At 41.3% G+C, this 17,468-nt stretch overlaps 1 long non-coding RNA gene across 16 annotated transcripts; it reads right to left on the bottom strand.

Moving 5' to 3' along the window:
* Nucleotides 1-4,833: 4,833 nt before the first annotated feature.
* On the bottom strand, nucleotides 4,834-16,769 carry LOC101756818. Of its 16 annotated transcripts, XR_002676433.1 has the most exons (11): nucleotides 16,640-16,763; nucleotides 16,421-16,547; nucleotides 15,594-15,756; nucleotides 15,393-15,502; nucleotides 14,112-14,243; nucleotides 13,630-13,937; nucleotides 13,467-13,538; nucleotides 5,700-7,154; nucleotides 5,534-5,617; nucleotides 5,258-5,436; nucleotides 4,834-5,178 (listed from the first exon to the last, which is right to left on the bottom strand). It is a non-coding gene; the product is annotated as an uncharacterized LOC101756818 (long non-coding RNA). The 16 variants fall into 16 exon arrangements; XR_002676434.1 differs by having other exon boundaries at nucleotides 5,258-5,745; nucleotides 6,503-7,154; nucleotides 16,640-16,769; XR_002676429.1 differs by having other exon boundaries at nucleotides 5,534-7,154.
* Nucleotides 16,770-17,468: the final 699 nt, after the last annotated feature.

Raw genomic sequence — 17,468 nt, 5'->3', positions numbered from 1 at the left:
CCTCATCTATCTGAAAGTAGAAAAAAAAAAAAAAAAAAAAAAACAAAAAAAAAAGAGAAAAGCGACAAAGGGAGTAGGGCATAAGTGGGGGGGGGGCTACAGTAGAACAGGGAGAATATTTGGATGGGTATTGGCTGCGACGGGAGAGGATGGTCGTGGAGGGTGGCGTCGGTAGGAGCAAAGACGGAGGGAGGGGGGCGGCGGCGGCGGCGGCAGCGGCGGCGGCTGGGGTGGGGGCGGGGGGTTGCGCGGGGGGCGAGGCCGGGGGGCTGTTTGAGGGGTGGGGGCGGTCAGACTTTGCCGAGTGTCCTACGTGGACACTCGGTAAAGAGTTTCTTTGCCGAGTGTCCAACGTAGGACACTCGGCAAACTTTTTTTGAAAAAAATTTAAAAAATATCCAACAGTTTCAAAAAAATATCAAATTTTCACACGAACCAATATAGGTTCTCTACTGACTATACAAAAAGTTTTGTAGTCAAACCGAACTCGACCGTCACTTCGACTCTAAATTTTATCGAATCCTTCTCAAAGTTACTATTCTTCTTCTGAGATGCTTCGGTTTGTAATCATCGTACATGATGAAATGTGCAAAACCTTCTCAATTTTTTTCCACAGCCTCCACGTATTATATCATCACATCATGGCAAATCTCATAATTTTCAGACTTTGATTGTTTTTTTTACAATTTAAAAATACTACTGCCACACGTTCATGGTCGTGTTTCCTGAACAAGATGTTCGAAATTTCTTTTCATTTCATGGGTCAGGTCTCAAATTGGTCCAAATAACATGAATATCATTTTTTTTCTACTCATTTTATTCCATAATTTGAATCACTTGCGGTTCAAATTTGACTTATACCAAAAATTCCCTTGAAATGCAATTAATTAAATAAATATAGCAAATAAATTCAAAAGTATACCAAATTTTAACATGGAGTACCACATGTTGTATGTGGGGAGTAGAAAAAATTTCATGGTGAAAAGAGAAAAAAAATTATTTTTTTGCAGAGTGTCAAAAAAACACTAGGCAAACCCCCCTCTTTGCCGAGTGTAAAAAAAACACTCGGCAAAGAGGGGGCTTTGCCGAGTGTTTTTTATTTGACACTCGGCAAAGCCCCGATTTGCCGAGTGTTGTTGGCTTGGCGCTCGGCAAAGAGCTTGTTTGCCGAGTGTCCGAAAAAAAACACTCGGCAAAAAGAAAACACTCGGCAAATTTAAGGTTTCCCGTAGTGATACTAAACAACAGATGATCCGGTGTGTAGAAGCCAACTGAGCACCTTGACATTTTCTATATATGCACAGCTCTTTGGTAATTTTTTTCAAGAAAAAGGAATTGTCTCTGCGACCGCATACAACCAAATTTTTACAGAATTCTCGGCTCACAAAGCTGATCACAGCTCTCCGGCAATACTTCAGCATGTGCAATCTTCCCTTTGCTGGACCTTCCGGTGTGTAGAACCATGCCTTGATCTAGCCATTAGATGTTCACTGTTCATCATTTGTTGAAATTAAACTTGTGCAACTCTTTGGAACTCAACTCCCGTGAAGCTTTCCAGCGTGTTGAACTTGATCAACGGACTATTTGGCGTGTAAAATCTTTGTGGGGTACTTGAACTTCATTCCTCTTGGGCACAACTCACAACACTTCCTTTCACTGGATATCCGGTGTGTACAATTGCATGGAGGGCAATGCTCCGCCGTGTACACAACTTTCTAATTTAATGCTATCTTTGTCCCCGTTTTGGTGTCTTTTTTATTGCATATAAGAGAGATGCTCAAACATATACTTGACAAACTAACATGTGAGTCTCACTGATCTGTCAGTCAATCACCAGAAGATTTTGCTGAGGCGAAGCAAGCTAGATTAAATTAAAGTAGCTTTGGAAATTTCGAGCTGGCAAATATGGCATTTGGCAAATGAAAAGATAAACCATTCTGCAAAATATTATGTTCTGCATGTATAAAGAAATCAGTAAAAAGAAAGCAGAATTTTCTGTCATGTGGAAAAATTGGTCTAGCAAGTTTTCAAGTTATGAAGCTTTAACCCAGTAGTCATCTATTAATCTTTAGACTGGCACTTTTTATCTTGAATTCTTAGAAAAAAAAATCTCTGTTCTCATGCACTTAATAGGACAACAAGCATAGGATACAAGACTCTCATTAATTATCTTCCTTAAGGAAACAATTTTAATTCTACTATAGTAGAACAGAAAAGAAGTTTCTCAAAATAATAAGCCTGATACAATATACAAAAGTTTCAAAGTTCATATCTGGATGAAAAACATCCTTACCATTAATTCACTAAATAAATCATCAAAAAGTTACCCAGAAAAGAAAATAAAGATATATAAACGTTTTTAATTAGATTTAAATTGGTTGAAAAGATGCGCCAAAAAAAATTGGTTGAAAAGATTATTACTTAGAATACAGTAAAACCTTTTCTTAAAGTCATTCAATTTTGAACCGTATAATGTTCTGGGTCTCAATCATTTAGCATATGGCATGACACCCATCTTATAGATGTTCAGTCCATTTAGCTGGTTGCCAAAATATCATACGTACAGCTCCGTAGCATCTGCATAAAACTATGTATACTTATAATACTTAGTTCTTTTGATGCAGTTGTCAAAACACACTATATTATGTTTGAAAAATAATTTGGAAGTCTACACTAACAACTTGTTTAGAACACTAGAAAGTTTGGAATCAGGGTTTTGCTAAGGTACTCTCAAGTGACTTTGGACTGTAGATCTAATGACATATTACCTCCTATGAGGTAATATATTAATGTTTATTATATATATTTCTATTAGAATTTATCTAGAAAATCTAATATATTTGACAATATTAAGAAAAGATTTTTAGGTAAAGTATACATATACTTTTTTATATTCTGAACCATATATTTTAAAAGTAATTGATAGTTAAAGTTTCAAAAGTTTGACCAAAGTCTTCTCCAAAACATCGAGTGTTTAACTTTGACCGGATGGAGTATGCTATAGCTTCAACATTACTACTAGATCTATTTTTTGATACTTAGAAAACATATAGTTTAAATTCAAACCATGTGAATTTGCAAATTGGTACCCGTGTACTTGACTAATTAACTTCTAGGCTAGAGTTAGTAGGATATCTTTTTGGGTGTTCTGAGAAAGAGAAAAAAAGAAAAAAAAGGAAGAAGACTTGAATTTCTAAGAGATTTAGATGTACACTTGTGAGGGACCATCCACTCTTCGTCCACATTAGATGCAAAAGTGTTGTACTTACACTGAATACTCAGCTAATATGATCACTCATGCTTTCATTGATTCGACCCGCCAATTTAATTTATTACAAACCCCACCTGAGCAGCATCTAAAGGTTTAAATTTATGTAAGGCTTCTGACTGATCATTTGACAGATCCGATCAAAAGCTAGCAGAATCACAAATGCCAAATATTCCCTCAAACTTTTTTCAGATATTTTCCGTACTTCTATACTTCTATATTAGTTTTGCAGACGCTTCCTTTCTGCAGTCCATGAACTATCAATGATCCAGAAGAAATGGTAAAGGTGCTCACTTTCCGAATGGAATTGATTCTATGGACTGCCCATTTTGACCTGATAAAAAGAAACACAAAATCCAATCTCATGCTTTTGGCCGCTTGGGCAAAAGGGAGCAGGATTCGAGTAGGAAAGCAAAGGTTGATCGATGAGGAACAAGTTATTACATCCACAGATGCAAAAGCCAATATGCTTTTAGTTACTTAGAACCTTTATATGTGTCGTGTGTAAGTTCTGGCCATCAAAACTCTATGCATTGGAGTTCCTTCCATCTGGCGATCGAGAACAATGTAATCTGTGTCCATAATATAAATACCAATTTGGCAGCTGTAGAGCATTATGACCGCTCGTAGCTTAATACCGATGGTTGATTTTTCAAATATTTTGCTCCCTCAAAGTACACCTTGTATTGACTTTTCTATTCATGCCATCATTAGGCCAAAAGCACTTGAGTCAAGCTATCTAGTATGGTTATTCATATATTTAAATATTAGATGGAATATTTAGCATTTATATGCATGATTTGTCTCAAAAGTAGTTTTCACATTTTTTCTATGCTTTATACCCATGCGACTAGTTAGATTTCAATAAATTAGTCCGATGGTGGAACGCAAGAAAAGCCTAAGGTGCAAGAGAACCCAGACAAACTTCTGTTCCGGAATGCACCATGGGAGTAGTAGCTCACACTAATGCAGCCAAATATACCCTGTGAGAGCTCACCCCAAATCAAATGTATTATTTAAGACTGAAGTACTCTTGTTAAACTTCCATTTCAAAAGTCAAACACATTTCAGTGAGCTTAGGAACAAGGTCCACTGATATGGGAAATTTAGTAATTTATTGCATTGTAAGAAGGGAAAATCTAAACAAAATGGTATTGCAAAAAATACGAAATGGTCTTGCAGACTTTATGCTAGTGTAAAAGAAATATTACAATAACATCATTTTTGTTCCTTTCGGTCTTGCAGACTTTATGCTAGTGTAAAAGAAATATTACAATAACATCATTTTTGTTCTTTTCCTATGATACATTTATACTACCAATACTACTCATGCATACTACTCGTACCGTAGGTGAAGTTTTCAGTAGTATACAATTAAGTTTAACTTTCATATGTTTTACTAGGATCATGCCCATACGTTGCTATGGGCTATAAAAATATAAACTCAGTTCATTCGCATGAGAGTATATAAAATATATGACATCTCAAAACCAAGTGCCAAAAAGATTGTCAAGTACCGAAACAATATTGTCATGCTAAATCAAGCATTTATGAATTGCAAAATAAAGTTCTAAAGATGCAGATTAACGAAGAACCAAGTATATGCTCATCAAGTACTGAAGTATACGGTAATACTACAATCAAAGTAAGGAAGAACCAAGCGGCACTATGTATTTATTTCTGGTGAATCAAAAAATGAAGTTCTAGAAGATGCAGATGAAGAGGCACACCGATAGAAATTCCTTTGCAGCTACTTCTTTATCGTTAAAGTACAACTTTGACATTAAAAAAGCTTCAGTCATTTCTGATTTTCCTTCTTCGCAGGCATTTACCAACAAAGTCCTTGCTGATAGTGATAACTGGATATGCGACTTGATTAGAATCACTAATTAAGAAACTGTGCTTATGACCTGTTAGTAGTAATAAGAATGGAACTATAACTTCATGACAAGAACAAAAGCATTCAAAGGCTGGGTGGGGGGCACATACGCATAGCAGGACGTCAGTGTTGCAAGCATGAGGTGGTCTTGGAGTCGCCGCGCTTGGAGCCGCAGAGGGAATCACTGCGCTCAGAGCCACAACGGATCGGAGATCAGCGACGCTGTGGTCACGCTCCAAACTATCTGCGTAGCTGCTAAATTTGAAGGCTCTACAGTATATAAAAACACCTGCAGATGTTGCATTGTACTATTCAGTACCACAACTAAAAGACAGGAGCTTTTGAAAAGAACCTGAGATCAAGACCGGAGCTTTTTAACTGATTACCAATATAACATCTCATTGGGAAAAACAAGTGTACATCAGCAAATCAATGATCATATAGTAAGCAATAAATTCCTTACTCAAAATCTACAGAGGAGTTGAATATCTAAAGTTAACTTCCAGAAATTTAGAAAACACAATAAGAAAAATAGATAGCTAGACAACAAACCTCACTTGAAGATATGCAATTGTATGACCATAGCTTCCTTCAAGATCTTAAACAATCCAGGGAAACCAATAGTTAGAGGACATTTATGAGCAGGACAAATACGAAAAAAGGGCAATGCAATTCTCTCGCTTGCCTGTTGTGATTTGCCAATGTATAGAAGATACTATAAGCACAAAGGAAGCATACACTAAAATATTGGTTTTTCTTGCAGCCCTAGAAAAATATAGGTTCATTCTAATTTGAGAGGATACGAGTATGGAGAAAAATGGCATTTTTTCATATGGATAACAATGCCCCCCTAGCTGTATCAAATACCATGTTAAATCGACTAAAATCAACCATGGAATGAGCCAATTGCCACCACATGTACGTTCTTTTCAAGTGGCAGAGATTTGCACATCATAATTCTTTTAAATGCTGCACCTCACACCTTGTTACCTTTGACTTCTGTGAGTCCTAAGTCATGCCTGCACAAGACATTTGGAATTTTCTGCCATCACACAGCACATGGCGTGCCAAAATCAGGAACTCATAGGAGTCAGGCTAGCTAGCCAGCCACTGCTTCATTTTCTTATATTCTTACTACTTGATCCATCTTGGGTGTCGTGTAAGAAATCGTCTCATAATGTGAGTGCTAGCAATATGAACTTAGGAAAGTGAAGTATCCATCCGGTGATCAATGGAGTAATTGTCAGTTAGCTAGACCAACCTAGCACACATATCACAATGCATCCTAAACTCTAATCTTGACATCTGCAACTAATATATAGAAAACAAAGAAAATAGTGGGAAACAGGACTCACCAACGTCAATTTGGCTGTAGTGCTTGCTTGGCAATTTCTTCAACCATAGATTAAAAATCTTCAAAATCATAAGCCTCTAAAAAGGTAAATGACTATGAAAAAAATTGCAAGAGAGTGAATCCAACTGTCCATCCGTAAGAAATACAAGTGCATTATAATTTTATTTTAGCTGTTCTACAGTTAATGGCTTCTTTTGGTTGAATAAAATGTACATAGCAGGCACCCTTTTAGTGAATTCTGGCAGCTATGGGATAGTGGTATCTTACAGTGATGAAGACAGACTACAATTCACTTGGATGATAACTGAAGCATACAAGGGGCGGCATTTGATGTTTTATTGTGCCCACAGCTGGGCTAGACCTCTTGAATCTAACAGTGTGAAAATGTGCAAATACATTGAAAGAAGAGAATAGATTAGAGCCCATTGTTCAGGAGGTGTTCACCATTGCAACGAAGATTGCACCGAACTGGCAGGCCTACAGGCTGCAGTGAATTAACAAAAAATGAAATTACCCTCAAACATAACAATCTACCCTCAAACCTAGCTGCTCACCAATTGGCCGGCGGAGCAAGTTCTAGATGAAATGTGCAGGTTCATTGCATCACAACATCATCCATCAGAGCCGTAATGAGGAGGTACAGTTGTCCCTGACTAATAGAACCGAAGAGGGCTAGTGTTAGTTCTACTCAATTTACAGTAGCTGACATCACTCTGCAATATGCCAGTCCCTGTTAGATATATGGGCTTGGCCCATATAAATGATAATTCTGAAAAATCTCAAAGGCCCATTAGCGTAAGAGGGGTACACCATCTATTAGTCCCATATTGCTAATAGATGAGGGTGTTGGGGCTTTTCCTCCCTATATATATATGGACCACCTCCCTCATAAAAAAGATGCGATATAGACTACTATACGGGAAGGCCCCTAGGTTAGGGTATCCCTAAAGTGGTCTGTACTAGTTAGGTTTTTGCTTCCTCTCGCTGCTGCGCCGCCACCGTAGTCTACTCCATCCCGATTGTCGGCGTGCACCGGCGATTGGGAGAGCAGGTCTCCGGAACCGTCGTCTTCAGCGATCCTGCACCGGGAGAGGGCGAATAAGGTTTTTGGGAAGCGCTCTGCGCGACTACTCGATCGCTTCCTCCGCTTCGTCAAGTTCTTCGTCGACTCCTTCACCACGGCTCGTCTACCTCTTCGTCGCTCGGGCGTCACTCGTCGTCGCGAACAACGTCAGGCTGCTGATCGTCGTCGCCTGCTGTACCCGGTAGTCGTCTAGTAGCCGGTCTTCATCAAGAAAGAAACGTACGATCTCTTATCTCAAATTATATCTTCCATACTAGCTATTATGTGCAGTCTGATAGCACTGAATAGTATGGTAGAATGTGTGATTCTATTTGCAATAATAGACTTGTCTAGATCTTGCGTAGACATGTCTAGTTTAATCTGCTATCTGTTCATCGTATTCATGATTTATTTCTGGATTAAATTAAAACTAAAAGTGCTTATATATCCAACAATCCAAAAACCTTATTGTAGACACTTTAGTTTTATGGCTGGATTTCTTGATGCACTGAGGCTAGCACCATTTGCTGGCGTGCACTTCAAGAGGTGGCAGGTGAAAGCCACGCTGTGGCTTACTGCCATGAAGGTGTTCTGGGTGTCCAATGGCAAGCCGGAAGGGGTTCTCTCTTCTAAAAAGGAGAAAGAATATTCGGAAGCCAACACAATCTTCTTGGGCGCTGTGATTGGTGCACTTGCAGAACATCTGCACGATGTGTACCTTCATCACACGGTCGCAAAGGAGTTGTGGGACAATCTGACTGCCAACTACGGTGGCTCAGATACTGGCACTGAACTGTACATCATTGAGCAGTATCATGACTACAAGATGGTTGACGGAAAATCTGTAGTCGCTCATGCTCATGAATTACAGTGCATGGTGAAGGAACTCGATCTGCTAAAGATTGTCGTGTCCGACAAGTTTGTGGCTGGGGGCATTATTGCCAAGTTACCTCCATCCTGAAGGGATTTCGCCACTTCTCTCAAACACAAGAGGACAGAAATTTCTATTTCAGACTTGATCCGTCTCTTGATGTTGAGGAGAAAGCTCGGGCTAAAGATGGACGATCTAATGCTGTTGAGGGTCAGACCAGTGCCAATATGGTGCACCAATCACATCACAATGGCAATGGTGGCAAGGGCAAGGGCAAGAACAATAAGCCTAAGCAGTCCACTACCTTCAAGAAAAAGAAGAATAAGGAGAACGAGGGATGCTTCGTGTGCGGTTCTACTGACCATTGGGCAAAGAAGTGCCCAAACCGCAAAGGAAGAAAACCTCCACAGCAGAAGTCTGTGAGCATGGTGACCAGCACTGGAGACGAAAATAGTGGGTATGGTAATTTACCTTCTGTTTTTTCAGTATTTCAGTCTACTAATACTTGGTGGCTTGATACTGGTGCTAATGTTCATGTGTGTGCCGATGCCTCCTTGTTTTCATCTTACAAGGTCACTCGGGATTCCTCCGTCCTAATGGGGAATGGGTCACATGCTTCTGTTCATGATGTTGGTACGGTAGATTTGAAGTTTACTTCAGGAAAGATCGTGCAACTGAAGAATGTGCAGCATGTCCCTTCTATCAGGAAGAATCTAGTTAGTGGCTCCCTTTTGTGTAGGGATGGTTTTAAGGTAGTGCTTGAGTCTAATAAAATTGTCGTGTCTAAGAGTAGACAATTTATTGGTAAAGGCTATGAGTGCGGAGGCTTGTTCCGCTTTTCCCTTTCAGATTATTGCAATAAGTCTGTGAACTATATTTGTGATGGTATTAATGAGAGTGATGCTAGTGTTTGGCATTCACGTTTATGTCATTTGAATTTTGGTTCTATGTCTCGACTTTCCAGCCTGTGTTTAATTTCAAATTTTTCCATTGTCAAAGGTTTTAAGTGCCATAGTTGTGTGCAATCTAAGCAACCTCGAAAACCTCACAAGGTGGCAGAGGAGAGACACTTGGCACCACTTGAACTAATTCATACTGATATATGCGAGATGAATGGTGTGTTGACCAAAGGTGGAAAAAGATATTTCATGACTCTGATAGATGATGCATCTAGATATTGCTATGTATATTTATTGAAAATGAAAGATGAGGCTCTTAATTACTTTAAAATCTATAAGGCTGAAGTTGAGAATCAACTTAAGAAAAATATCAAGAGAATTAGGTCTGATCGTGGTGACGAGTATTTCTCTTATGATTTCGACTTGTTCTGCGAAGAACATGGTATTATACATGAGAGGACGCCTCCCTATTCACCCCAATCAAACGGGGTTGCCGAAAGAAAGAATCGCACCTTGACTGACTTGGTGAACGCCATGTTAGACACCAGTGGATTATCTAAGGCATGGTGGGGGAAGGCTGTATTGACTTCATGTCATGTCCTGAATAAAATACTCATGAAGAATAAGGAGAAAACTCCCTATGAAGAATGGATTGGAAGAAAACCATCACTTTTATACTTACGCACTTGGGGATGCTTGGCTAAAGTTAGTGTGCCAATCAACAAGAAACGTAAGTTGGGACCTAAATCTGTGGATTGTGTCTTTTTGGGATATGCTCATCATAGCATAGCCTATAGATTTTTAGTGGTTAAATCAGAGGTGCCTGATGTTCATGTTAATACCTTGATGGAGTCTCGTGATGTTACTTTCTTTGAGAATATATTTCCTATGAAACAATTGCATAGTATGTCTAGACTATCTTCTGATATGATTGCTGAGACAACTCCTGAACCTATTGTGCTTCCTGATCATGCTGAACAAACACTTGAGCCAGTTCATGAGGAGGTTAACAGTGAAGCTCCTAAGAAGAGCAAGAGACAAAGAACTGCAAAGTCCTTTGGTGATGATTTCACTGTCTATCTCGTAGACGATACTCCTAAGACTATTTCAGAGGCATTTGCATCTCCAGATGCGGATGATTAGAAAGAAGCTATCCATAGTGAGATGGACTCTATTCTTTCTAATGGAACTTGGGAGGTTGTTGATCGACCGTATGGTTGTAAACCTGTGGGTTGCAAGTGGGTGTTCAAAAAGAAACTTAGGCCTGATGGTACTATTGATAAGTACAAGGCTCGACTTGTGGCTAAGGGTTATACCCAGAAAGAAGGCGAAGATTTCTTCGACACTTACTCACCTGTTGCGAGATTGACCAGTATTCGAGTATTACTTTCCCTTGCTGCCTCACATGGTCTTCTCGTCCATCAGATGGATGTTAAGACAACTTTCCTTAATGGAGAGTTGGATGAGAAAATTTATATGAATCAGCCTGATGGGTTTGTAATAAAGGGTCAAGAGAACAAGGTGTGTAAATTGCTGAAATCTTTGTATGGCTTGAAACAAGCACCTAAGCAGTGGCATGAGAAATTTGATACTACACTCATATCAGCAGGCTTTTCTGTCAATGAGGCTGATAGATGTGTGTACTACCGCCATGGTAGGGGTGAGGGAGTTATATTGTGCTTGTATGTTGATGACATACTGATCTTTGGTACAAATCTTGACGTGATTAAAGAGGTCAAGTCATTTCTATGCCAAAATTTTGACATGAAAGATCTGGGAGAGGCTGATGTAATTCTGAATATCAAGTTGATCAAAGGAGAGAATGGGATTACTCTCACGCAATCTCATTATGTGGAAAAGGTCTTGAGCCGGTTTGGCTTCAAGGACAGTAAGCCTTCTCCCACACCTTATGATCCGAGCTTGATACTTCGGAAAAATAAGAGAATTGGTAGAGACCAATTAAGATACTCTCAGATTATTGGATCACTTATGTATTTAGCCAGTGCTACTAGGCCTGACATCTCATATGCTGTTTGCAAACTGAGCCGGTTTACCTCTAATCCGGGAGATGATCATTGGCGTGCGCTTGAGCGAGTCATGCACTATTTAGTTGGTACTATGGATTACGGAATTCACTACTCCGGGTATCCTGCGGTACTGGAAGGCTATAGTGATTCAAATTGGATATCTGATGCTGATGAACTGTATGCCACAAGTGGATACGTCTTCACTCTTGGTGGTGGTGCTGTTTCATGGAGGTTATCCAAACAGACTATCTTAACGAGGTCTACCATGGAAGCAGAACTTGCAGCATTAGATACAGCCACAGTTGAGGCTGATTGGCTACGTGAACTCTTGATGAACTTGCCTATTGTTAAGAAACCTATGCCGGCAATACTTATGAATTGTGACAATCAAACGGTGATAGTCAAAGTGAACAATTCTAAGGACAATATGAAGTTATCAAGACACGTTAAGAGACGTCTGAAATCTGTCAGGAAAATGAGAAACTCCGGAGTAATATCAGTGGATTACATTTCAACTGATAAGAACTTGGCAGATCAGTTCACTAAGGGGCTGTCACGTAATGTGATAAACAATGTATCAAAGGAGATGGGTATGAGACCCATATGAGCTACACCATGATGGTAACCCAACCTATGTGATCGGAGATCCCGTGAAGTAGGATCTGGGAAGAACAAGCCATGGGACAGCATGAGAGTATCCTACTAACCCACTCGAGAAATGATGCAACACTCTCAAACCACTGCATGGCAGGCTGGCTACTGCCTTAATATATTTTGTTGGCTTTTATTAGCAAAGATGTTGCCCTACAGAACATCTTGGAAAAATATACCTATATGAGCCCAGCTGTTGTAAGGTCGCAGTCTATGAGACTTGAGTGATCTCTATTAAGCTCATGAAGAGACCAGGGGGTACGACCTATATGCCCCACCCGCGGGGTAGGCTACAGTCAGCCAGGTACTAGTCCCGACTTTGAGTGAAACTTGTCCGCACAAAACTTGCAATTCAAGGTTTAGTCCATTGTTCAAGTGGTGGATGAATGTAGCTTGAAGCTCTAGGCGAGAGTTCAACTTAACAGTCCTCGCTAAAACACTAGTATATAAATAGCAGTGAGAAACAGGCAAAATCTCTGATGGGCATTTGAGATCTGGTGGGGGATTGTTAGATATATGGGCTTGGCCCATATAAATGATAATTCTGAAAAATCTCAAAGGCCCATTAGCGTAAGAGGGGGTACACCATCTATTAGTCCCATATTGCTAATAGATGAGGGTGTTGGGGCTTTTCCTCCCTATATATATGGACCACCTCCCTCATGAAAAAGATGCGATATAGACTACTATACGGGAAGGCCCCCAGGTTAGGGTATCCCTAAAGTGGTCTGTACTAGTTAGGTTTTTGCTTCCTCTCGCTGCTGCGCCGCCACCGTAGTCTACTCCATCCTGATTGTCGGCGTGCACCGGCGATTGGGAGAGCAGGTTTCCGGAACCGTCGTCTTCAGCGATCCTGCACCGGGAGAGGGCGAATAAGGTTTTTGGGAAGCGCTCTGCGCGACTGCTCGATCGCTTTCTCCCCTTCGTCAAGTTCTTCGTCGACTCCTTCACCACGGCTTGTCTACCTCTTCGTTGCTCGGGCGTCACTTGTCGTCGCGAACAACGTCAGGCTGCTGATCGTCGTCGCCTGCTGTACCCGGTAGTCGTCCAGGAGCTGGTTTTCATCAAGAAAAAAACGTACGATTTCTTATCTCAAATTATGTCTTCCATACTAACTATTATGATCTGTTGCAGTCTGATAGCACTGGATAGTATGGTAGAATGTGTGATTCTATTTGCAATGATAGACTTGTCTAGATCTTGCGTAGACATATCTAGTTTAATCTGCTATCTGTTCATCGTATTCATGATTTATTTCTAGATTAAATTAAAACTAAAAGTGCTTATATATCCGACAGTTCCAGCCTACAGTCAAATACACAATCAGAAACTTAATGACAGCTCTCATGCCTCTAAAATGAAGAATCTCATTGGTGGGTACAATTTCAGTTCAAAAGATACGTATTACAGTTCAACAGCAAAAACAAAGTCCATTAAGATAAGCTATGACTAACCTCCGAACAAATAGGTGTGCTCTGCTAGCTTCCAACACTCCAACGAACCAGCTTAGAGCGCTGCTAACAAACCTGCAAGGACCAATGATGCTGTGCCCTGTGATCATGATACTCTCGTCATAAGAAAAATGCACTCATAAAACCAATGCCTCCAAAGGTTCACCTTCTCAAAAGCCCTTTCACCAGAGTCACATGGAGGATGCACCTAAAACAAGACTTGAACATGTAAAATTACGGCTCGCGGGCCCATGTCTCCAAACATTCAACTCATCTCTTTTGATCGCATCTGTTTCATATGAGAGAGCAAATTTGGCGAGAGGACCTTGCTCATATGCTGGATATTCATGTTGTGGGACAGAATCTTGAGACCTTTCATCTTACCCTGATTTAATCTAGCCGCTCATACTCTTCTAGCATGTCAATGACATCCTTGACAGGCCAGCCAGCCAGACAACATAGAGAAGAGGTAACCTGCAAATAATCCAAATATATTTTTATTTGAGAGATAAACCTGGACCATGAAGATAATGAGTGGATCCGTTATTACTGTAGGTTTTAACAAGAAGTTAAAGAAATTTCAAGGACTAAAAGTAGCTAATCTGGCCAATAGGACCCTTTTTAAGAATGTTATGGAACTGCTCGTACGTAAGCTTGAGAATAAAGCTTCATTCAGACAGTCTGCAGAAGCTCAGGCTATAGATAGGTAGGCAATAGCTCAGTTTCTGCAGGAGCTTCATTCATGAATCTTGTCCATAAAGCCTGACACATATTCCATGCCTGCGAAACACAAAAAGCAAGGTCACACATGTAAGGCCTTGTTTAGTTACCAATTTGAGAGTGGCAAAATTTACATTTTGCTATAAATGTGCAACTGTAGCATTTCGTTTATATTTGTGAAATATTATCCAAACATTAACTAATTAGGCTGAAAAGATTCGTCTCGCAAAGTACAACAAAACTATGCAATTAGTTTTTGATTTCGTCTACATTTAGTACTTTATGCATGTACCGCAAGTTTGATGTGATGCGAAATCTTCTTTTTGCATAGTACCAAAGTTGGGATTTTGGGGAACTAAACAGGCTCTAGATACCATGCCTTATATTTCCACTGACCTATAACAAGCAACTAACTGTTCGAACTAGCTCTAAGATCACTCACGCTCACGCACAGACGCAAGGAGGAAGATGAACAGTAGTTTCCGGCGACGAACGCCACGGCCGCCGAACGACCTGTATCTTGGCCTACTATTCAACTCAAAATGGAGTCGAACCAACTGACACACAAGGATTACATAGCCATTTAAAGGCCCCTCGGTGAACACGGCGCGCACGTACGCACTCCCCTGGCGACCCGGCCTTCTCTGCACTCTGAGCCACAAAACTCCTCCGCGAGAACCGGTCTTCAGCTTCACTCACAATCCAAGTTATGTTCCCCTCCGCTACTGACGCCATGGCCAACGGCTTGACCATCCCTGCAACTGCAACTCCTGCAGAACTACCAGCATGCGCCGCACGCCATGCTGGACTCGACTCCGGACGCAAATGCGAGCACGCACACGCGCGCCATCCGGCTGAACCTACTACAATACCTAGAACGTGGCCACACCGCCGTCCTGGCCTGACACGAACTCGACACTGGACGCGAACGGGAGCACCGACTCGTACCCCCAAACAAGCATGACGCACACATGCCATGACCGAACACACACATAAGTGCTAAGTCAAGATTATTGCTAACACTAACAAATGGGCAATGGCTTCACATCAAAATGTATCCGGACTGTAGGAAGATAAGAAGCATTCTAGTTGAAATAATCTGTTTCAGACTTTTTGAAAATAATTCCCCTTAAGTTACGTAAAGAGAAAAATGAACCAAGAAAATATTGCAATAAAAGGCAGAGAATACTAACACGCTAAGAGTACCACCTGCTTTAGAGTGACCATCCATTTTTGTACCAATCACAACACCAACAGAAATACTTTGTTTAAAGGCTTGTGCAGTTGTGCCTGCTCAAATGCAGCCTGGTTAATACCTACTGTTCATAAGATTTGTGGTTAAATTTAGCTTGGTTTCTTAAGGATATTGCTGAAAATCAGAACTTATTTGCAAATATCAAGGGCACATACTGTTGCTTCTGAAACTTGCCGCATTTCTTCAGAAGAGTGCTGCTTCTTGCTTGTGACTTCCACTTGTACCTGCAAAGATGAGGTCACAATTCTCTTTCCAGTACATCTCCAAACCCTCAACAGCAATTTTCACTGGATCAGACTCCATATAGCTGCCAAACAACTGTTAGAGAGAACAGATATAAGAATAATATTAACAAATAACTGAAGTTGTGAGTTATAGCACCCCACATAAATGGGCCTCTTGGCCTTCCTTGCATTTTTGTTTAACTGATCAGCCAAGCTGATTAGCAAAAGCACCATGAGAAGGAGGCTCAAACATTAATTGTCAACAGAGGTGTAAGCAAGTAGCTGTTTCTTAATGCTTTAGCATACATGTAGCACTGACCTGGTTTAACTAAATGGACTAAACACAATATGCGGTGCAAAGGAATCTAAAAGGCTGATAGAATCTTTGATGTTGTAGGTAGAATTTGGTGGCTCTGGAGAGAAAAAATTATAGCAATCATTGAAAACACTCTTAATCAAGTCGATGTATCATGGTTTTACACTTGACAGCTTACTTTTGCAAAAAGTATATGATATACAACTGCTGTTGGAGCTCATTGTGATATATACAGTGCTCCGGGGCATTTTTTCATGTTGGTACATTCGTTGATCCATCAAGTACATTATCTTTCTCCCTCTCAAAAATGGGCATATGCATAATCATGTCCGGTTCATCAAAGCTATAGGCATACTAGCATCTTCGTGTCTAACGTGTAGTATAGTTCCAACTCTACGAAGAAGAAAAATCTGGGCACCTCCGAGGATTGAGAGAGAGATACCTGGATTGAAAGGGAGAGATTGTCAGGGCTCGAGCTCGCGCAGGGCTGGTGGCGAGAAGCCTCCTTCGCGCCACCCAATGCCACCTCTCACCGCCGCATCGGATCCGTCCTGCCCCGTCCTCCTCCGCTGTGCCGGTGGTTTGGACGGGGATCAGAAGGGAAAGAAACAAATCAATCAAGAAGGACAGATCGAGCAAAGCCCGGCGAAGGATGACACACGGTGTCGGGTGCGCTGGCCTTCGCGCATGGCATGGCGCGCCGCATGAGGGAACGGGCTGTCGCCGCGCCCTGATCCGATCGGCGTGGAGGGAGGGAGGCGGCGGGGGACTGGGGAGGGAGGAAGGGCCCACGTAGAGTTGACATCAGCTGGAGCGGTACTGTGAACTCGGTCCATGAGTTCGGGGACTGAGCGGTCCACAGAATACCGGGTCTACGCGAAGGGGTACACTTATCATTGAACATAAAGCCATTGATGTGGAGATCTACGGCTGCAGTACCATCATTAATGACGATGACGAGCAGGCACGGTGGTGCCATGGAAGATAGGCCATGGCTGGGACCTCATCCGAGATAGGCTAGGACGAGCTACATTCACGGAATTCAATGGGAATAGGCAAAACAAAACTATAAAGAGATGGGGATATCATCTAGGGGGTTCATAAAGGCAATAGAAGTGTAGTTCGGGCTGGAGAACTCAACGCAAGATGAAGGCGCAGGGTTGGAGGAGACCTCAGTGCCGGAGCGTAGGACATGATGGCGCCTGGTCGTAGGAGATGTCAGCCCCCGTTTGGATGGGATGGTGGCGCGGGATGGAGGCGATGGTGTGGTCGATGACGGAGGCAAGGCAGCGGCGAATGTCTGCGTGAGGTAATGAGGGAGGACGTCTAGGGTTCGATCAGAGGGACAGAGATGGAGCGCAGTCGTGGTAAGAGGTGTCACACCCGGTTTTAAAGGCAAAACTAGATGAATGAATCACATGTGCGCCAGGATTAAATTACACATATGCAACGACTTCAGTAAATACCATAGACAGTACCATAATGTAAAA

Source organism: Setaria italica, chromosome II (genome assembly GCF_000263155.2).
Source record: "Setaria italica strain Yugu1 chromosome II, Setaria_italica_v2.0, whole genome shotgun sequence".
NCBI classification, from domain to species: domain Eukaryota; kingdom Viridiplantae; phylum Streptophyta; class Magnoliopsida; order Poales; family Poaceae; genus Setaria; species Setaria italica.
This window is presented reverse-complemented; position numbering and strand designations above follow the sequence as displayed.